Raw genomic sequence first — 24414 nt, 5'->3', positions numbered from 1 at the left:
GAATCTTTCTTTAACTAAGTTCGATTCAAGATATGCATTGCAAAGTTCATTACTTCTTTCCAATATTTGATTGCAATATTTTATCTATCATTAGGGTCCTTGCATAATCCATGATGGACCTATTTCTTCTTTCTTCTTTGCCATTTTTGAGGTGTACCAAGTGTTGAAACCTGTCTTTTGATTGCTTTCTCATTATAGAATTGATTGAATTCATTAGAGATTAATTCTCCTCCTCTATCTAACATTAAACAATTTAGTTTCTTTCCTATTTCTTTCTCTACTCTAGCTAGATACTACTTGAACTTTTGAAATTCTTTTGATTTATCCTTCAAGTACATTACTACATCTTCCTAGAATAATCATCAAAAACTAAAATAAAATACTTATCTCCACAGTAGCTTTCTATGCCAATAGGTCCACAAAGGTTTGTATGAATGAGCTCTAGAACTTCTTCAAAATGATAGTTCTTTCTCTTGAAAATTGTCTTTCCCATCTCACCAATTTGAAAATTCTTGGACATAACCATGTCAGGTTTCTTGAGGCTTGGAATGCCTCTCACTCTTTTGTGCTTTCTTATGTTGACCAGGTTATCAAAATTTACATGACACAACCTTTTATGCCATAACCAACTTTCTTCTACTTGAGCTAAGAAACATGAACTTTTAGTTAGATCAAGATAGAATAGATTAGCTTTTTTTTGATTGCCAGTCCCAACCATATTTCCTTTCCTATCTAGTAGCTTGCCCTTACCATTCATGAATTCTACATTAAATCCAATGTCGTTCAACTATACCACACTAAGTAGATTATGTTTCAGTCATTTAGCCCAATAAGAATCATCACATATAAGTTCATTTGTTAATGAAATACATCCTTTTCCTTTCACATAACATCATTCATCATTGCCAAGTTTGACACTTCCACCATCATAGTGTTGTAGGTTTTCAAACGTTGATTTATCACCAATCATAGTTCTAGTAGGTGTCACATACTTGGTGTTAAAATACTTTAGACCTAAGTCTCCAATGGTTTCCAAATGTAGCTTCATAAGTTCCTTCCATGCATGGAGGTTATCTTTGTTCAACTTAGGAATTTCCCTTCTGTAAGACATATTTGATCTTTAGCTTAGGTCCTTGAAACCTTATCTGCAAGAACCAAATTTTCTGATACCAATTATTGGAAATGTAAGAGGAGTAACTGAGAGGGGAGGGGTGAATCATTTACCACAAAAACAAATCCTAGTTGTTTAAGATGTTAGTAAAAAACAAAACAAATCTCTTATGCTATAACTTGGTAAACAAGTTAAATCACTTGGTTAACATAGTAACACTCAGTTTACACTAAGAATAACTATTACTTGGTAAAAACTAAATATAAGCATTGTTACTTTGATAACATTGAACATGCAGATCTTACAATATTAACTATGATTAAACTTAATTAACTTAGTTGCAAAAACATAAAGAAAATAACAGGAAAATATGAGACTACCAAGATTTTTACGTGGAAACCCAATTTGGGAAAAAGCACCAATTACAACTAGTTAATTTTTCACTCTTTTAAAGTGATTTGTTAAAGGTTACAAAACATACTATTAGGTTTGACCTTGTTAAAGGATTTATATCACGTCTTTAGGAGTGGCCTTGTTAGAGGTCTTCAAACACTTCAAATAAAAATGCCACCTTGATATAGGATTTGGAAAATAGTTGTTAAGATAACTCTTTTAAGAGATTTGAATCACTACTAAAATTATTAGAGAGTAACAATGACTTGACCTAATTGCTAATGCAACTAACTTGCTGATTTCAAATCTCAGCTCTCACTTGTTTACTTAATCCTCCTCGATCAAATTATTCTTTGCATGTTAGTCAACAAGGATACTTTTCTTATCCTTCTAATTCACTTCCTCTATTCATCTTCTTCTATTCCACCAATTCTCTATTCAATCCCCAACTTGACCTTATACTTATATGAATAACATTGTCAAGTTAGCTTGAACATGCTAAAAAAATTCAATAATCAACCCTTGAGTCAACTAGAAGAAACAAATTAATCCAACTAACTCAATATACTAAAATTAAAAAAATCATTTGTTAGCTAATCCAACTTGGTCAACACTAACTTAGAAAAGAATTTTCTTTGTTAATCAAGTAATATCGGTTAACACTACATTCTAAACTGAATTCCTTTGGTAAATGAGTGAGCTTGATTAACACTAGTTCCATGCCAACTTTCCTTTGGTTTAACTAAGTACTAAACTTCTACAAACTTCTCTTTGGTGCCGGAGTAAGCTTAGTAGACACTGTCTTTTGAACTTGGTAAAATCTAGAATGCTTGACAAACATAGGAAACTATATTCATCACTTGAGTGAGCTATACAAACATTGACTCATAAAGATATGAAATTTTGTGTAACATCAAAGATAATAGACAATTGATTAGTTGTTTTCAATAGAAACAATATCTTTGGACACTTGAGCTAGTTGAATTCTTTGAGCACTTTATTGAAATAATGATATGGAAAGCATCTTCTCATAGTATGTTGGAGATGTATATGGGGGAGAGAATGTATGGTAGAGAGTTGTTCATGAGATACTGAAGTCAATAGTGGAGAACTGTGAAAATTTGGTGCCATCCATCTAAGAATGAGGAAGTATTGATGGAGAGTTATTTATATGAGTTTCAAATTTTATTGATGAAGAGGATTTGAAAAGAAGAGAGCAGCAATAAAAATAGAGTTGGATTTGGTATTCTTGGAACTTAGATGTTTTTCATCTATGGTTCCATCAATACCTAAGGGAGAGATTGTTACCATGAATGCTAGTGTTATTCTTTTGGGGGAGTATCCTAAGCATTGCTAGAATAGTTGGGGAGACTGTTAACATGATTGACACATTACATTCATGACTATGTTTATCATTGATGTCAGCATATAATTGTCTTTGTAAATACTAACAAAGTAGCTAACCAAGAAAGAGGTTGTATAGACTATGTATTGATGATGAGTTCAAGTGTGGTTGAGGATATGTTATACGGTATGTCCTAGTGAAGTGGACAAGTGTGAATGCCAAGGGTCAAATAAATATGAAAGTTATTCATGATTTATAGAGGATAGTGTGTAGATAGAGTACTTAAGAAGTATTTTCTAATGTTTCTATTGTATCTCTTAACATGGATAGAATCATGATCAACTAAGTTAGAAAGTGATAGTAGATAGTCTAGTGATCATGTAGATAGTCTAGTGATGATGTTAGCAAGCGTGCAAGTCTAAGTCACATGTGTGATAATTTGTAATTGTTATGAGCTAAAAGTGTTTTGTAATTACAAAAATATGTAATGAATTGTAACATCTTAATGAGGTCCTATTATAATTAATTGGGAAATCCTCAAGGATTTATTAGAATTATTTTGAGGATATGGTATAAAGGAAGGTTATTTTCATTGTGAAGAAGAGAAAAAAAGTGTATTGAGAAAGTGATATGTGAAGTTGGTAAATGTATATAAGTGATCAAAGGGATCAATGTGATGGAAATTTGAAGATATAGTATTGAAATTTGAGAATGTATTTGGTGTGGTATTAGCATAGTAAGAGAATAGACAAAGAGTTTGAGTTGTGAAAATCAATTTCATTTTTATTATTCTGAAAGGAATAAAATAAACACTAGTTGGATAGTGAGTTTGGTTATCTTGCCCTTGAAGCTATTTGGACACTCGGTCCATATGCCTTCTATCACACTTAATAGGGTTGGCACAACTCTTAATAGGGTTGGAATCTCCTAGTAGGGATTTAAAATCTCCTAACAAGGACTAATATGTACTGAATATATTTCATTGGATCCTAATAGAGTTCATCCTCTTACAAGGAAAATTTTTATTAGTACATCATTTCATGGGTATAATCATCACAGGGTCTTCCCCTCTGATCAATGGTTTCCATACTTAACATATATAGTGTTATTGTGTATGTATATCTTCTTATGGTTGATGACAATATTGTTCACATGTTTAAGGTTTGATAAGGTTGATACAAGTTATATTGATTTGGGAGATGATTCACCCCTCTCCACCCTGCCACCCTCCATGAGTTATCTTGGTGGAATTTACTTTCTAACATCCACTTATGATCCAAATTCGATTATCTTGGACCCAAATAAAGAATGGGTATAATACTAAATTTGAATTATAAAGAAAAATGCATTACAAGGAAATGTACTCTCTTTGGATCTCAATAGGATAATGCGAATGTGGAATTGAACTAATTTATTCAATGAAGTTAATCTAGATGGTATGTAAATACAATTAGCTCAATTAAGATGCAATTCTAGGGTAAAAAAATGAAAGGAAATAAAATATAAAAAACTCGCATTAAAATGTGTAGAGAAAGTCATATTTTCACTCCAAAACTCACAAATTTGAACTATAACTGAATATCCCACAATGGATCTTAGAATGAAATGATGGAAGGAACAAAACCCATTTAAATCTCCTTGGAATTAGAGATTGAAGGAATGGGTCAACTTGGGAAGTTGTCTTACAACTAGGTTGACACATTTTGGTGATCTACAACTGCTGACTCTAGAAAGCTTGTGAACGATAGGTTATAAATCTATAATTGTTTTATCTCTAAAATTGCTAATTAACATTGAAAAGAAAGGTTTGGGGGTTAGTGTTTGATGAGGTATTTCCTTGGTCAACCCCTAGGTTAAGGAGTTAATTGTAATTAATAAATTTAAATATAATTGATTGTAAAAAGGGATAAATTTTATGATTCACCTTGCTTGTATGTATGCAAATGTATTGTAGATCTTGAATTGGGAGGATAGGGTATGTTTACTCTTTGCAACAAATCTACCATAATTTCATCATGGTGTCATGGATATAAAATTACATCAATGAAGAAGATGATGAATGCTTCAATATAGATCTCCCTCCCATGATGGCCCACAATAAGCTAGATCTTGAAGAGAAAATGGTAACAAAGGATCATTCAATGATAGATAGAAATATCCTTGCTTTAAGAACTTGAATACTTTAACTCCTTGAATGAAAAAGGTAGAAGTTTTTATTTTAGAACAATAGCTTGAGTCCTTAAACAATGATTAAGATGAGATATGAAAAACAAAGCATCCAAGTATTCTTATATATAAGTTTTTAGGCTAGAAAACAATACATGCTTATTGGATAATGATCAAAAACTAATTAAACCCTAGAGGCATTTTAGGCCCCAACTTCAGAACTTCCTAGGACTAGGTCAACCTAGGTTGACCTAGTGCATGACTAGGTTGACATGGGTCAACCTAGTCTAGACTAGGTTAACCTGAGTTATCCTAGTCTTGAAGGTCTACTCCCAGGTGCTACATAAAGAAAGGGTAGATGTGAAAAAGATAAGGTGGAAAGAGGAAGAATATAAAAGAAATGGAGATCAAGCATAGGCATATCCATGGTCCAAAGAGGGAATTATGAAGAGGGGGCTAGAAAGTCTTAAAAGGAAATTTTATTCATTTTAAGATTGTACATTTAGCCCCCACTTTAGCCATACTATGAGTTTCTTCAAAATTTGAGTAAAGTAGAGAAAAAGGAAAAAATTAGGAGGAAAAGAAATCATCAAGCCCCAAAAGTCTTGATTTTTTATCACATCTAGAAACATAATAATAGTGATAAGTGATACAAAATATTGTAGTTACTCATACAATAAGGTTTTGGTGCCTTATTGTAAACCACACAAGAAAAAGAAAAAGAAATGGGGGAAAGGTCTCCACAAAAGAAAAGGGGATGCTTTGAATGGTCTAGCAAGTGTGTATGGCATGCTAGTCAATCCATTGAAAGATAAACCAAATGGTCTATCAAGTTTGTGTGGCATGCTAGTCAGTCCATCGAGGCATTCAAATTCAAGGGAAATCTATGTACCAGAAAGAAGAATTAGAAAGAAACCTAGGCATAAGTATGTGTCTATCCTTAAGGGATCAAACCAAGACTAAGATTCCTAGAATATTAATAGTGAAAAGAAGGGTCAAAAGAAGGATTTGATCTCCTAAGCTATCAATAGTTTAGAGAGAGATCCAAAATGAAATGAGACCAAGCCTCTAGATATGATTCATGGAAACTATAAGAAAAAGAGAGAGAGGTGATAAACATGAAATAGAAATGCATAGATTTGGGCATACCATAGAAATCATACCAAGCACTAAAGGCAAATGTACTCCAAGTTATGCACCAAATTCATATTTTTTTTCAATGGACAAAGGATGAGTGGAGTGTATTCCCTTAGATTAAAGTGATTGAAAATGTCTTAATATGAGAAATAGATTTAACATAAGCATACATGCATTTATTAAATTAAATTTCCAATATGACATGCCCCCAAAAAAAGAACACACATGAAGGTAAATATGTACATGAAAAAAAGAAAGAGCACAATAGGGATCTACTAACTTTAGGGTTAGTAAGATCATACAATAATATGTAATATTATATCAAGTATGAAAATATCATCATTCCCAAAAGGAAGTATATGTACAACACAATGGAGGAAAAGACACAAAAGAGCTATTAAGAAGAGTCTTTTTGGGCTAGTAAAATAGAGACAAAAAATAATCAATGCTACCATATCATAAGCAACCAATAATAATGCACAATATCATTGGTATGAACAATAGAACACATGACATAAAATGCAACAACATATAGAAGAAGAGAGATACAAATAGAAGAATGTGAATGAAAGGGAAATTACTTGATCCTCTTGAACAAAACAAAGAAGAAATGATCATATAAAGTAATTAAAAGACAAGACATAAAAAAACACATCACATGGGAAAATAAAACACAAGTATAAAAGGAATGCTATAAAAAATAAAGTACACTTCAAGTGTTCTACATGCACCCCATCCTAGTTTGAAATGCTAGGGGAAGGATGGTGACTCATGAAAGAAGTAATATCCATTGTATTAGAATCACAATGACTTCCAAGAAAGGACTTTGAGGGTCACTATGCTCATTACTTGGATTTATTGTAAGCTATGTAGAAATCATGTCAAGAAAATCACTATCCACACTAACTAAATCTTCATCATAGATTAACAAAATCTAAAATATTAACAAATTCCTCATGTTTATCTAAATGCATTATGCTACCTTGTTTAACTTTCTCCAAAGACTTATGCAAATATTTATCAAAGGAAGCTAAAGGATGAGAAGAAGATGAAGGTTGAGAAGAAAGATAACAAGTTGTAGAATTAGCTTTAGCTTGATGGTTCTTGCAATACTGATGAGCATGTTGATTATAAATATCCTTACGAGACATAGTAAGAAGGATTAAGATCAATTACTATACATTCCAAGGAAGAAACATCAAGAAGTTGAGTAGATGTATATGGAAGAATAGGTTAAGAATTAGAATCAGTAGCAAGAAAAATAGGTATAGGTGAACAACCATTAGGAAGACTTGGCTCCATGATCCTAGCTAGTTTATACTGTTGATAGTTTCTATAGAGATGATTAGGATGAGTAGGTAGATTTTTAGGATTAGATGGCCGACAAAAATCAATCTAAGAACAATCTATAGAATATGATGATTTATAAAGAGAATGATTAGTAGTAATATTGTTTCCATCATGATGAAATTTAAGACATTTATGAATAGGAGAAGCTACAACTTTCTTGGAAGAAAACCATATAATAAAAAGCTTAACTTGAAATTGATCAGAAGTAGGAATAAAAATAAAGTTAGTAAAAAAATATTTCCCTAATAAAGTAACTTTTAAAGTAATAAAACCTTGATGATGATAAAAAACACCATTACATGTTTGAATCCATATAGGAGTAGAATCATAAGTATATCTATTCAAACCTTTGTTAAAAATGTGGGTATGTGCAGGATCATGGTGTACCAAACTATGGCCTTAAGTGGCAGTGAAAAATCAGAAAATCAGGGTTATGTCAACTTGACACATAATTTTAAAGTGGTTATGGACTTTATATCAAAAAGTTGTAAGAAAATAATCTGTAAGAAATTGAATTTAGTTTCTAAACTACTAGGCCTTGTTAGGAGAAAAAAATAATTGATTGGTCAAAAGGTTGAATTTTAATGCAGTACTACAAAAATTTCAAGGCAAAAATAAAAAGTAGGTGTATGTTTGACCACCTTAATCAAAATAAAATGATAATATTTTTTTAATATAATTATAGATATGAAAAGTAGACTCATGCCCGGATGTGACGCATATTTTTCGGTATTTTTATTCCAAATAAATAATTAAATATGAATTTTTTACCAAAACTTTTTCGGAAAAAAAAAAGTTTCGTGTCTGACCACCTTAATTAATAGAAAATTTTACCAGATTTTATTTTATTTTATTTTTTCTTATACTAGGCGAAGCATAGAATGTGACGCAACTTTTAGATTTAAAAAATGTTATACTGTTTGAAAATTATAGTTGTTTTTCAATCAGTATGTCAATCAGCACTCTACAATAATCTTCATTGATAATTAACTAATAAATAGTTATCGATCTTAGAATTTGACAGAAATTATATTGATGGAATCTTCAGAGCGATATTAAAAAACCCTTTTCATTTCATTCAATTTCAATCAAAATAACATTGTCAGACGACTACCGGAAGTCTGAGTATCACTAAAACCCTCTTCAAACACGTCTTTTGGGTTGACCAGGTAGGCTTGGTAAATACCAAGCCTAATCGGATATCAGATTTCAAATCGGATATCCAATATGGCTAGGTGAATTTTGGTGGAAAATTTGAAATCCCAACCCATTTTGGAGGGAAAATCGGATTTAAGACTTATAGCTTATGATTTATAAATTATTTTTGTTATATTACTATGTAAATATGTATAATAATATATATATATATATATATATATATATATATAGAAGTATGTTATTAAAATATATATAATAACGTAATATTTTTATTAAATATAATAACCATATATATATAGATGTATAGATATATATATGTGTGTGTGTGTGTGTGTGTGTTATTAATATATATTATTATATTAATATGTATGTCATTAATATATATGAGTCAAAGGGGGTCATAGGTTGACCTATGACCCCCTTCGACCCATTACATAACAACATATGTCCCTAGGGGTCCTATGAACCCTAGTGACATATTAGAATCGTTCTTATGGGTCGAAGGAGGTATAGGTTGACCTATGAACCCTTTCGACGCATTACATTACGACATATGTCCCTAGGGGTCCTAGGACCCCTAAGGACATATTAGAATCGTTCTTATGGGTCAAAGGGGGTCATAGGTTGACCTATGACCTCATTTAACCCTTTAAATGATGACATATGTCCCTAGGGGTCTAGGACCCATAGGGACATATTAGAATCATTCTTATGGGTCAAAGGGGGTCATAGGTTGACCTATGACCCCCTTCGACCCATTAAATGATGACATATAATCATCCATATAGGTCAAAGGGCATCATAGGTTGACCTATGACCTCCTTTGACCCATTACATGATGATATATGTCCCTAGGGGTCCTAGCACCCCCAGGGACATATTAGAATCATTCATATGGGTTGAAAGGGCTCATAGGTTGACTTATGATCCCCTTCGACCCATTACATAATGGCATATGTCCCCAGAGGTCCTAGGACCCCTAGGAACATATTAGAATCATTCTTATGGGTCGAAGGGGGTCATAGGTTGACCTATGACCCCCTTCGACACATTACATGATGACATATGTCCCTAGGGGTCTTGGGACCCCTAGGGACATATTAGAATCGTTCATATGGGTCAAAGGGGGTCATAGGTTGACCTATGACACCCTTCGACCCATTACATGAAGACAATTGTCCCTAGAGTTCCTAAGACCCCTAGGGACATATTAGAATCATTCATATGGGTCAAAGGAGGTCATAGGGTGACCTAGGACCCCCTTCGACCCATTAAACGATGACATATATCCCTAGGGGTTCTAGGACTCGTAGGGACATATTAGAATTATTCATATGGATCAAAGGAGATCATAGGTTGACCTATGAACCCCTTCGACCCATTAAATGATGACATATGTCCCTGGGGGTCCTAGGACCCATAGGGATATATTAGAATTGTTCATATGGATCAAAAAGAGTCATAGGCTGACCTATGACCCCCTTCGACCCATTAAATGATGACATATGTCCCTAAGGGTCCTAGGATGCCTATGGAAATATTATAATTGTTCATATGGGTCAAAAGAGGTCATAGGTTGACCTATGACCCCCTTTGACTCATTACATGACAACATATGTCCTGAGGACCCCTAGGGACATATGAGAATAATTTTTATGGATCAAAGGGGGTCATAGGTTGACCTATGACCCCATTCGACACATTACATGATGGCATATGTCCCTAGGGGTCCTAGGTCCCCTAGGGACATATTAGAATCTTTCATATGGGTCGAAGGGGGTCATAGGTTGACCAATGATCCCCTTCGACCCATTAAATGACAACATATGTCCCTAGGGGTCTTAGGACCACTAGGGACATATTAGAATTGTTCATATGGGTCAAAGGGGGTCATAGATTGGCCTATGACCCCCTTTGACCCATTACATGATGACATATATCCTTACGACCCCTAAGGACATATGAGAATTATTCTTATGGGTCAAAGGGGATCATAGGTTGACCTATGACCCTCTTCAATGCATTACATGATGACATATGTCCCTAGGGGTCCTAGGACCCCTAGAAAAATATTAGAATCATTCTTATGGGTCAAAGGTGGTCATAGGGTGACCTATGACACCCTTTAATCCATTACATGATGACATATGTCTCTAGGGGTGCTAGGACTTCTAGAGACATATTAGAATCATTTTTATGGGTCAAACAAGGTCATAGGTGAACCTATGACCCCCTTTGACCCATTACATGATGACATATGTCCGTATGGGTCATAGGAAATCTAGGGACATATTACAATTGTTCATATGAGTCAAAGGGGGTCATAGGTTGACCTATGACCCCCTTTGACCCATTACATGATGACATATGTCCCTAGGGGTCCTAGGACCATTAGGGACATATTAGAATGCTTCTTATGGGTCAAAGGGGGTCATAGGTTGACCTATGACCCCCTTCGACAAATTAAATAATGACATATGTCCAAAGGGGTCATAGGAACCCTAGGGACATTTTAGAATCATTCTTATGGGTTAAAGGGAGTCATAGGTTGACCTATGACCCCTTTTGACCCTTTACATGATGACATATGTCCCTAGGGGTCCTAGAACCCCTAGGGACATATTAGAATCGTTCTTATGGGTCAAAGGGGGTCATAGGGTGACCTATGACACCCTTCAACCCATTACATGATGACATATGTCCATAGGGGTCCTAGAACCCCTAAGGACATATTAGAATCATTCTTATGGGTCAAATGGGGTCATAGGTCAACCTATGACCCCCTTTGACTTATTACATGATGACATATGTCCCTACGGGTCATAGGACACCTAGGGACATATTAGAATTGTTCATATGGATAAAAGGGCGTCATAGGTTGACTTATGACCCCATTTGACCCATTAAATGATGACATATATCACTAGGGCTCCTAGGACCCTTAGGGACATATTAGAATTGTTCATTTGGGTCAAAGGAGGTCATAGGTTGACCTATGACCCCCTTCGACCCATTAAATGATGACATATGTCCCTAGGGGTCCTAGGACCCCTAGGGACATATTAGAATTGTTCATATGGGTCAGAGGGGGTCATAGGTTGACCTATGACCTCTTTTGAACCATTACATGATGACATATGTCCCTGGGACCCCTAGGGGCATATGAGAATCGTTCTTATGGGTCAAAGGGTGTCATAGGTTGATCTACGACCCCCTTCGACATATGTCTCTATGGGTCCTAGGGTCCTTAGGGACATATTAGAATCATTCATATGGGTCAAAGGGGATCATAGGTTGACCTATGATCCCCTTCGACCCATTAAATGACAACATTTGTCCCTAGGGGTCCTACGACCCCTAAGGACATATGAGAATCATTTTTATGGGACAAAGGGGGTCATAGGTCATTACATGATGACATATGTCCCTAGGGGTTCTAAGACCCTTAAGGAAATATTAAAATCATTCTTATGGGTCAAAGATGGTCATAGGTTGACCTATGACCAGCTTCGACCCATTACATGATGACACATGTCCCTAAGGGTCCTTGGAACCTTAGGGACATATTAGAATCATTCTTAGAGGTCTAAGGGGGTCATAGGTTGACCTATGACCCCTTTTGACCCATTACATGATGATATATGTCCCTAGGAGTCATACGACCCGTTAGGGACATATTAGAATGCTTTTTATGGGTCAAAGGGGGTGATAGGTTGACCTATGACCCACTTCGACGTATTACGTGACGACAGATGTCTAAAGGGGTCCTAGGACCCCTAGAGACATATTAGAATCATTCTTATGGGTCAAAGGGGGTCATAGGTTGACATATGACCCCCTTCGAACCATTAAATGATGACATATGTCCCTAGGGGTCCTAGGACCCCTAGGGACATATTAAAATCATTCATATGGGTCAAAGGGCATCATAGGTTGACCTATGACCCCCTTTGACCCATTACATGATGACATATGTCCCTAGGAGTCCTAGCACCCCTAGGAACATATTAGAATCATTCATATGAGTCGAAGGGGGTCATAGGTTGACTTATAATCCCCTTCAACCCATTACATAATGACATATGTCCCTAGAGGTCCTAGGACCCCTAGGGACATATTAGAATCATTCTTACGGGTCAAAGGTGGTCATAGGTTGACCTATGACCCGCTTCGACATATTACATGATGACATATGTCCCTAGGGGTCCTCAAAACCCTAGGGACATATTAGAATTATTCTTATGGGTCAAAGGGGGTCATAGGTTGACAATTGACCCACTTTGACACATTAACTGATGACATATGTCCCTAGGGGTCCTAGGACCCCTAAGAACATGTAAGAATGCATCATATGGATCAAAGGGTGTCATAGGTTTACCTATGACGCCCTTCAACCCATTAAATGATGATATATGTACATAGGAGTCCCAAGACACCTAGGGACACATTGCAATCATTCTTATGGGTCAAAGGCGGTCATAGGTTGACCTATGATCGCCTTCAACCCATTAAATGATAACATATGTTCCTAAGGGTCCTAGGACCCCCAAGGACATATTAGAATCGTTCTTATGGGTCAAAGGGGGTTATAGGTTGACCTATGACCCCCTTCGACCAATTACATGACCACATATGTCCCTAGGGGTCCTAGGACCCCTATGGACATATTAGAATTGTTCTTATGGGTCAAAGGGGCTCATAGGGTGACCTATGACCCCGTTCGACCCATTAGATGATGACATATGTCCTTATCGATCAAAGGGGGTCATAGGTTGACTTATGACCCTCTTCAACACATTACATGACGACATATGTCCCTAGGGGTCCTAAGACACCTAGGGACATATTAGAATTCTTCATATGGGTCAAAAGGTGTCATAGGTTGACCTATGACCTCCTTCGACCTCTTAAATGATGACATATATAGCAAGGGGTCCTAGGACCCCTAGGGACGTATTAGAATCGTTCATATGGGTCAAAGGGGGTCATAGGGTGACCTATCGCCCCCTTCGACCAATTACATGACGACATATGTCCCTAGGGTTCCTAGGACCCCTAGGGACATATAAGAATCGTTCTTATGGGTCTAAGGGGGTCATAGGTTGACCTATGACCCCCTTCGATCCATTACATGATGACATATTTCCCTAAGGGGTCCTAGGAACCCTAGGGACATATTAGAATCGTTCTTATGAGTCAAAGGGGCCCATAGGGGTACCTATGATCCCCTTCGACCTATTAAATGATGACATATGTTCTTAGGGGTCCTAGGACCCCTAGGTAGATATTAGAATCATTTTTATGGGTCGAAGAGGGTCATAAATCAACCTATGAGCCACTTTGGCCCATATGAATGATTCTAATATGTCCCTAGGGATCGTAGGACCCCTAGGGACATATGTCATCATGTAATGGGTCGAAGGGGGTCATAGCTCAAACTATGACCCCATTTGACCCATATGAAAAATTCTAATATGTCCCTAGGGGTCCTAGGACACCTAGGGACATAGGTCATCATGTAATCTGTCGAAGGGGGTCATAGGGGTCATAGTTCAACCTATGATGCCCTTGAACCCATAAGAATGATTCTAATATGTCTCTAGGGGTCCTAGGACCACTAGGGACATATGTCGTCATTTAAAGGGTCAAATGGGGTCATAGGACAACGTATGACCCCCTTTGACCCATAAGAATGATTCTAATATGTCCCTAGGGGTCCTAGGATCGCTAGGTACATATGTCATCATTTAATGGGTCAAAGGGGGTCATAGGTCAACCTATGACCCCCTTTGACCCGTATGAAGCATTCTAATATGTTCATAGGGGTCCTAGGATCCCTAAGGACATATGTCGTCATGTAATGGTTTGAAGGGGGTCATAGGTCACCCTATGACCCCGTTTGACCCATAAGAAAAATTCTAATATGTCCCTAGGGGTCCTAGGACCCCTAGGGACATATCTTGTCATTTAATGGGTAAAAGGGGTTCATAGGTCATCATATGACCCTGTTTGACCCATATGAAGCATTCTAATATGTCCCTAAGGGTCTTAGGACCCCTAGGGACATATGTCATCATGTAATGTGTCGAAGGTGGTCATAGGTCAACCTATGACCCCCTTTGACCCATAAGAATGATTCTAATATGTCCCTAGGGGTCCTAGGACCCCTAGGGATATATGTCATCATTTAATGGGTCAAAGGGGGTCATAGGTCAACCTATGACACCCTTTGACCCATATGAAGCATTCTAATATGTCCCTAGGTGTCCTAGGACCCCTAGGGACATATGTCATCATTTAATGGGTTGATAGGGGTCATAGGTCACCCTATGACCCCCTTTGACGCATAAGAACGATTCTAATATCTCCCTGGGGGTCCTAGGACCCCTAGGGACATATGTCATCATGTAATTGATCGAAGGGGGTCATAGGTCAACCTATGACCCCCTTTGACCCATAAGAACGATTCTAATATGTCCCTAGTGGTCCTAGGACCCCTAGGGACATATGTCATCATTTAATGGGTCGGAGGGGGTCATAGGTTGACCTATGACCCCCTTTGACCCATATGAAGCATTCTAATATGTTCGTAGGGGTTCTAGGATCCCTAAGGACATATGTCGTCATGTAATGGTTCGAGGGGGGTCATGGGTCACCTTATGACCCCCTTTGACCCATAAGAACAATTCTAATATGTCCCTAGGGGTCCTAGGACCCCTAGGGACATATCTTGTCATTTAATGGGTAAAAGGGGGTTATAGGTCATCATATGACCCCATTTGACCCATATGAAGCATTCTAATATGTCCCTAAAGGTCTTAGGACCCTTAGTGACATATGTCATCATGTAATGTGTCGAAAGTGGTCATAGGTCAACCTATGACTCCTTTTGATCCATATAAACGATTCTAATATGTCTCTAGGGGTCCTAAGACCCCTAAGAATATATGTCATCATTTAATGGGTCGAAGGGGGTCATAGGTCAACCTATGACCCCCTTTGATCCATATGAATGATTCTAATATGTCCTTATGGGTCCTATGACCCCTAGGGACATATGTCGTCATATAATGGGTCGAAGGGGGTCATAGGTCAACCTATGACCCCCTTAGACCCATATGAAAGATTTTAATATGTCCCTAGGGGTCCTAGGACACCTAGGGACTATGTCATCATGTAATGGGTCGTGAACAATTCTAAGACGTTCCTAGGAAAATATGTCATCATCTAATTGGTCAAAGGACCTATGACCCCCTTTGACTCATAAGAATGATTCTAATATGTCCCTAGGGCTCCTAGGACCCCTAGGGACATATGTCATCATTTAATGGTTCGAAGGGGGTCATAGGTCAACCTATGATCCTCTTTGACCCATATGAATGAATCTAATATGTTCCTAGGGGTCCTGAGACCCCTAGGGACATACGTCATCATGTAATATGTCGAAGGGGGTTAGAGGTTAACCTGTGTCCTCCTTTGAGCCATAAAAATGATTCTAATATGTCCCTAGGGGTCCTAGGACCCCTAGGGAGATATGTCATCATTTGATGGGTTGAAGAGGGTCATATGTCAACCTATGACCCGCTTTGACCCATATGAAGTATTCTAATATGTCCCTAGGGGTCCTAGGACCCCTATGGACATATGTCATCAGGTAATGGGTCGAAGGGGGTCATAGGTCACCCTATGACTCCCTTTGACCGATTAGAAGGATTCTAATATGTCCCTAGGGGTCTTAGGACCCCTAGGGACATATGTAGTCATGTAATGGGTCAAAGGGGGTTATAGGTCAACCTATGACCCCCTTTGACCCATAAGAATGATTGTAATATGTCCTTAGGGGTCCTAGCACCCCTAGGGACAAATGTCATCATTTAATGAGTTGAAGGGGGTCATAGGTCAACCTATGACCCTCGTTGATCCATAAGAATAGTTCTAATATGTCCCTAGGCGTCCTAGGATCGGTAGGGACATATGTTGTCATTTAATGGGTCAAAGGGGGTCATTGGTAAACCTATGACCTCCTTTGACCCATATGAACGATTCTAATATGTCCCGAGGGATCCTAGGACCCTTGGGGACATATGTCATCATGTAATGGGTCGAACAGGGTCATAGGTCAATCTATGACCCCCTTTAACCCATATGAATGATTCTAATATGTCCCTAGCGATCCTAAGACCCCTGGGGACATATGTCGTCATGTAATGGGTTGAAGATTCTAATATGTCCCTAGGGGTCCTAGGACCCCTAGGGATATATGTTGCCATTTAATGGGTCAAAGGGGGTCATAGGTCAACCTATGACCCCCTTTGACCCATATGAAACATTCTAATATGTCCCTAGGGGTCCTAGGACCCCTAGGGACATATGTCGTCATGTAATAGGTCAGAGGGGGTTAGAGGTCAACCTATGACCCCCTGTGACCCATAAGAATGATTGTAATATGTCCCTAGGGTTCCTAGGACCCCTAGCTATATGTGTCATCATTTAATGGGTCGAAGGGGGTCATAGGATAACCTATGACACCGTTTGACCCAAATGAAGCATTCTAATATGTCCCTAGGTGTCCTAGGACCCCTAGGGACATATGTCGTCATGTAATGTGTCGAAGAGGGTCATATATCAACGTATAACCCCCTTTGACCCATAAGAACGATTCTAATATGTCCTTAGAGGTCCTAGGACCCATAGGGACATATGTCGTCATCTAATGGGTCGAAGGGGGTCATAGGTCACCCTATGAGCCCCTTTGACCCATAAGAATGATTCTAATATGTCCCTAGGGGTCCTAGGACCCCTACAGACATATGTCATCATTTAATGGGTCAAAGAGGGTCATAGGTCAACCTATGACCCCCTTTGACCCATATGAAGCATTCTAATATGTCCCTAGGTGTCCTAGGACCCCTAGGGACATATGTCATCATGTAATGTGTCGAAGGGGGTCATAGTTCACCCTATGACCCCTTTCAAACCATATGAAAGATTTTAATATGTCCCTAGGGATCTTAGGACCCTTAGGGACATGTCATCGTGGAATGTGTCGAAGGGGGTCATATGTCACCCTATTATTCCCTTCGACCCATATGAATGATTCTAATATGTCCCTAGGGGTCTTAGGACCCCTAAGGACATATGTCATCGTGAAATGTGTTGAAGGTGGTCATTGGTCACCCTATGACCCCCTTCGACCCATATGAATGATTCTAATATGTCCCTAAGGGTCCTAGGACCCCTAGGGACAAATGTCATCTGGTAATATGTTGAAAGGGTTCATAGGTCATCCTGTGACCCCCTTTGACCCATATAAACTATTCTAATATGTCCCTAGGGGTCCTAGGATCCCTTAGGGACATATGTCATCATGGAATGTGTCGAAAGGGGTCATAGGTCATCTTGTGAGCCCTTTTGACCCATATAAATGACTCCACTAAAAATAATATAGTAAAAATAATAATAATATAGTATAACAATCATATATATATATGATAATAATAATAATATGTATTAATAACATATATATAATATATTACGTTACTATATTTAATAAAAATATAGTAAATATAATAATAATATATTATAATAATATATATTATATTTATAGATAATAATAATAATAATAATAACATAATATATTATTATATATTATATCTTTACATTACGTTATATATATAATATTATATTTTATTATTATATAATATATAGATTATATATTATTTTATATATAATAGTTATGTTATTATATTATATATTTATAGATTATATATTATATCTTTACATATTTCATAACTCAAATTAGTTATATCACTTACAAATTTGTTTTTCCCTCTGATTTTTGTCCCTTTTCCCTCAAATTTTTATGCCGCCGATATCGGATATCGGATATCCGATAAGGCTTGGGCCTTACTTTCCAGGTTTGGTACCTAGATAGGTGAAAAAAAGTCAGAGCGGATTTTGAAGCGCTTTTAGACATGTTCAAACTTTATTTTTTTCACATTGCCACTTTTTGGCACACCATGATCCTGCACATACCCAGGTATTCTTTGGTGATAATATTCATATTAAAGGAAGGATCAACCAAACTACCATGAGAAGGAATAACAGAACCTATAGTAGTGATGTAAAGAGGATCATTAGGTACATTAAACATATTAGGCTGACTAAAGCTAATAATAGGTGTTTGTGCAAGTTCAAGTGGAGAAGAAATCAAAGGTTTAAGTGTTAACTCAACATGACTAACCACATGATTCACTTCTTGTATCTTCTCATCATAATCAATATGATGGTTAGAAGAACAAGGTTTATTAATAACACTCAATGAGTAAGAAGGTAATGGACTAGGGTGAATCTAAAAATTCTAATTAGGTGGCACAACATATTTATTCATGCTTTTAACTTGAGAATCAATAGATATAGCCTTAGAATCAATAACGTCCTGAATAGCATTCTTCAAATGATAACACTTTTGAGTATCATGATTTGGTTGATAGTGATAATTACAGAAAGCATTAGAATCAAAAGACTTAGGAAATATTTTACTAGTATCAATAGGATGAATAGGAGGAAGTTTAAGAATATGATCATGAATCGACTTAGTGATCAACTCAGACAAAGTCTAAGGTAGTTGAGTATACTCATGATTATAATTAAATATAGAGGAAAATGTAGCCTTACCTTGGGATGTAGTATCCATTTGACTATCAACTATATTCATAGGCTTGATTGTGATGAAATCATTAGGTTTAGATAATTTTTTTAAATTCTTGTTTGCATCATTCTTATCACTAGAAATAGGAGCCATCAATGTAGAGCTCTCAAGTTGACTCACTTGTAATTGGTAATGGTGAATCGCTACACATAGATGTGAAAAGGAGGTATGCTCAATAAGGATAATCTTATACCTAATGTATTTTTGTGAATAAGAAATAAACATACATTGAATATCATGATCTGACATGGGATAGAAAATATGAGCTCATATAAATGTTTAAATCTACCAATAAATTCAATTAATTTTTCTTTAACATTCTACTTACAATGCATTAAATCAACTAAAGAAATTTGAAGACCAATATTATTCTAAAACTATTGAGCGAAAGTATTAGCAAGAGTTTGAAAAGAATCAATAGAATAAGGTGAAAGAGAGAAATACCATTGCAAGGCTCTATCCCTAAAAGTAAACATGAAGAACTTAGCCATAAGCCTATAGTCATGATCAAAATGACTATATATAGTCTGGAATTTTTTAACATGAATCATGGGATCTCCCTTACCATAATAAGTCTCAAGATGAGGTACAACAACATGTTCCAAAATAACACCACAAAGGATATCTAATGTAAGGGGATTAACAACATCACATGTAGGAATATTGTATTTAGATTGAGTAAATTGAGAAATTTGTTGTTTGAAAGTGATGAAAATTTTAACTAATGTACTAATGGTAGGATTGGAAGAAACACTAGTAGGCCTGGGTATGCTAGATAGATTAGGAAAGCTATATGAAGGAATAGGAACATGTAAAGATGTTGGTGGAGGATGAGAAGGAATGGGTAAAGGGTTTGAATAAGTAAAAGGAACCACATTATATGAAGGTAATGAAGAAGGAATGAAAGTAGGAGGAATACTCATAGGAAGTGAAAGACTAGGAATATAAATTCTTAAAGGAGTGGACATTTTTGTAGAAGTATTCGTAAGTAGTGGAGCATAGGTAGGTATGCTAGAAAGAGTGGTAGAAATCAGGATAGAAGGTTCAATTATTGTAGAAGGAGTAGGACATCCTAACTCTTGAGCACATTACATCAAATAATTTGCATGAGTATTAACAAGGTGAGATATACCACATGAGATAAAAAGATTATCGACATCATTATTAACATGATTCTTAAGAGCTTTAGCAGTAGCAACACTAACATGATTATGATTTTTTTGAGCAAGCTAAGTTTTCAATTTATCAAATTCACTATAAAGCTTATAAAATTGTGGAGTAAATCTTGAAGCATTATTATCATCATGGGATGAGGAAGAAGAGGTATGCTCCATTATAGGATTAAGACCATTAGTAAAGATGTGAGTGTCATCATGAGTCCTAAGAATAAAAGAGGAATCATGATCAAAAGAGCCTGTGAGTCTACAACTTTGCCTAAAGAAAATGTTATAAGTTAGAGTTCATGTAATTAAGATCATAAAAGAGGAGATCACAAAAGGAAACCCTAATGAGATCTAGCCATGAAAGTGTAATAAAGAACATAAAATAAAGATCTAACCACACACAAGATGTCAAAATATAACTCTATAAAAGAGAGGAAAGATAAATAGATTTAACTCTAGAAAAAAAAAGAGAGGGGACTCATCAAGTTCACCAAAATAAGGTAAACATCTAGAATAACCAATCTAACTCCAAAAATAAATGGGAACAAGTTACATTTACCAAAATGTTTAGTGGTAAAATGGATGAACTTCAATAAGGATGTATACTTCCAATTTATTTGGTTACTAAGCCATTCAAATATGTGTGTGAGGGAAAGAGGGGAATTTCCAAGTATGATTCCACTTATGATAAAAATTAGATTATCTTGGACCCAAAGGAAGAAGGGAGTGAATACTAAATTAAAATTATAGAGAAGAATGCAATACAAGGATATGTACTCTCTTTGGACCTTAATAGGATAATGTGAATGCATAATTGAACTAATTACTTGAATGAAGTAAATCTAGATGATATGTTAAAAAAAATTATCCTAATATACATAAAATTATAGGGTGAAGATATGAAAGGAAATAAAATACAAAAGACATTCCTTGAAATGTGTAAAGGAAGATGTATTTTCACTCCAAAACTTGTATATTTTAAGTGTATTTGAATATTCCTCTGCAAATCTTAGAATGAAATGATGAAAGGAACAAAATAAAAAAGATATCCCCAGAATATTAGACTAAAGGACTTGGTTAACTTGGGAAGACATCCTAAAACCAGGTTAATCTAGTCTAGCAATCTACAATTGACGAATCCAGAAAGCTTATGAACAATATGATCCAAATTTGCAATCCTTTTCACTCCCAACCTATAAATAAACATAGAGAATAAAGATTTGGTGGTCAGGGTTTGATGAGGGCTTTCCTTGGTCAAGACCTAGCTTAATGAATTAACTATAATCGAGAAATATAAATGTAAATGACTACAAACAAGATAAATTTTAGGATTCACCTTGCTCACATGTAAATAAATATAGTGTAGATCTTTAATTAGGAAGGTAGGGTATCTTCACTCTTTGCAATGGATCTACCATAATTCCATCATGGTGTCATGGATATAAAAGTGAATCAATGAAGAAGATAATGGATGCTTCAATGTAGATATCCTCCCTTGATGGCCAACAATAAGATATATCTTGAAGAGGAAATTCTCACAAAGGATTTTTCAATGCTAGATAGAAGTCTCCTTGCTTGAATTCTTGAAAAAATTAAATACTTGAACTTCTTGAATGGAAAATGAAAAAGTCTTCACTTGAGAGCAATAGCTTGAGTGCATGAATTCATTGAAAATTTAGATTTGATTAGTGCTGATTTGGAGGGTGATACATTGTTATATTGTTGAGAAAAATCAAAAAAAAAAAAATCTCTAAAGTTGACAATGACACTATTGATGATGTTACATTTTGTGATGCTACTAATACATTGTATAATGAGGATTATGTTCATGGTCAACCTACTCTTTACCATGATTATAACTAATTGCATTTCCATGAAACTCCTAATCCGGTGTTTTAAAAATGTGAAGATTCATTGGAGTATATTGAATTTACTTCATATTTTTATGCTAATGACATAAGTGGGTACATGTTGATTCTCTCATTTTCAAGCCAGTTGGTTGAAGAAGGGGAATAAATAAATGGTGAATCATACCTTTTACATGATAATCTATTGACATGTGATTATGATTCATTGTAAGTGAATTCCATGGGCTTGGCTATGATATTTTTTAGAAAAGAGATTTGAAAAGTATGGATGGTGCTTCTAATAAGGGAAACATTTTACCTATAAGTTCTTATGATTATGGATAGTAAATCTATGATGAATGTTTTAGAATATTGTTTATGCATGAAGATGTGAATTATAGTTTTGATAAAGGAAGAGATAAGTGGTTTATGTTTAGTGGCTTGGGGCCACCAAACAAGATGTTGTTTGATTTTCTTTTCGAATAAGTTCTTTATTTTTTTGTTTGGTCCACTCTACTGAAATATGCTAGAATCTTACAATGATTGCAAGGATTTTTGAGTACCGTGTTAAAATTCTACAAAATAACCCCCTATAAGAGGATCTCTTTCTTATGTACCTAGATATTGATTTGAAGTGTAGTATATGTTTCAAGTGTTCCATACATTGAATCCAACCTATTGATATATCTCAAGTTGTTAGCTCAAATTTTTGAGTCATTTGGTGAGATGTTGTTTTATGTACTTGAGAGATTTGCAAATTTGCCTAAGTGTTAAACTTATTAATGAAGCCAACTTTACAAGTGTATATTGCGAGCCTAGATATTTTTTTATGATGTTGTGACTTAGGGTAGATTGTTTTATTTCATATGAAATATCTTAAGTTTCAAATTAGAGCCCTTCATAGTTAGTTTTATTATACTTTACTTATTTCCTTTCAAATTGAGATTTGCATTTTGCACTTGTCCAGAATTGCCTAGTAGTCAACTTTGAGGTCTCAAAGTTTAGGACCCATGATTGACAAGTGATTTTTTTTAATTTTTAATTTTTAATTTTTGACAAATATCCTACATGTCTATTTTAATATCATGATAAGGTTGTTTGGTTACTTTTAAAGACCGATTCCAAATGTAACTTGTTTATATTTTGGGGAATGTTATGCAATTTGTTATCAGTAGCCTATTTTGATGATTGATATTTTATGACCCATTGATTCTTTTGAAGAAATGGTCATGTCACTCAATTTTTATAATAAAATACATCCAACATGTGCAATTTGAAGCCTTGATGAATCCATTAATAAAAACTTAAAATTGTCCAATTATCAATTTTAGTAGTTTCAAAGTATCCCTATTTGACCGACTATAACTTTGACCCAATTGACCCTATATAAGAAATTATTTATTTTTTACATTCCTAAGGTTAGAGACTTCCTATTTTTCAAATTTGGGCTATTAAAAAATCTATTTTTTAATTTTTTTTATTTGATTAGAAATGCAAAAAATTTAGGGCTGTTATTAGAAGATGTTATGATAGTTGAAAGTTTATAGTTACATCTTTGGGCATCATGTATTAAGGATCTATATGTTTAAAGTGGGTTTCCTCTATTATAATTTTTTGAGTATTATTTGGAGCCTCAATTTAGAGACATTTTGATGTGAAGATGCTAAACAAAACAACCTATGAACATAATGATGAATGCAAATAGACTATTGGATTATTTTGTTTATTAAAATTAAGTGGGGCCAATGTGGCCAATCAAATAAGAATGATAATCATATTAGTAGAGAGGCAATCCATTTCATTACGAGAGTCTTTTCATTTGCAAATAGGCTCGATGTCTAAGGAATGAATATGATGATCCACAAGATCATCATGGATTGGGAATGCTCTTGGTAAAGGTATACACACATTGAAATTGAGAGATCAAGTGCACATGAATCTAGAAGGGATGCTTATTGCTTAAAAATATGATGCACGTGATTTTCATCCAAAAGGGGTAATTATATCAAGGGTCAATGACACTTGGATGAGCC

This window comes from Cupressus sempervirens, chromosome 10, assembly GCF_028749045.1.
Source record: "Cupressus sempervirens isolate cs-2001-9-10 chromosome 10, ASM2874904v1, whole genome shotgun sequence".
Taxonomy (NCBI): domain Eukaryota; kingdom Viridiplantae; phylum Streptophyta; class Pinopsida; order Cupressales; family Cupressaceae; genus Cupressus; species Cupressus sempervirens.
Note: the sequence above shows the minus strand (reverse complement) of the source record.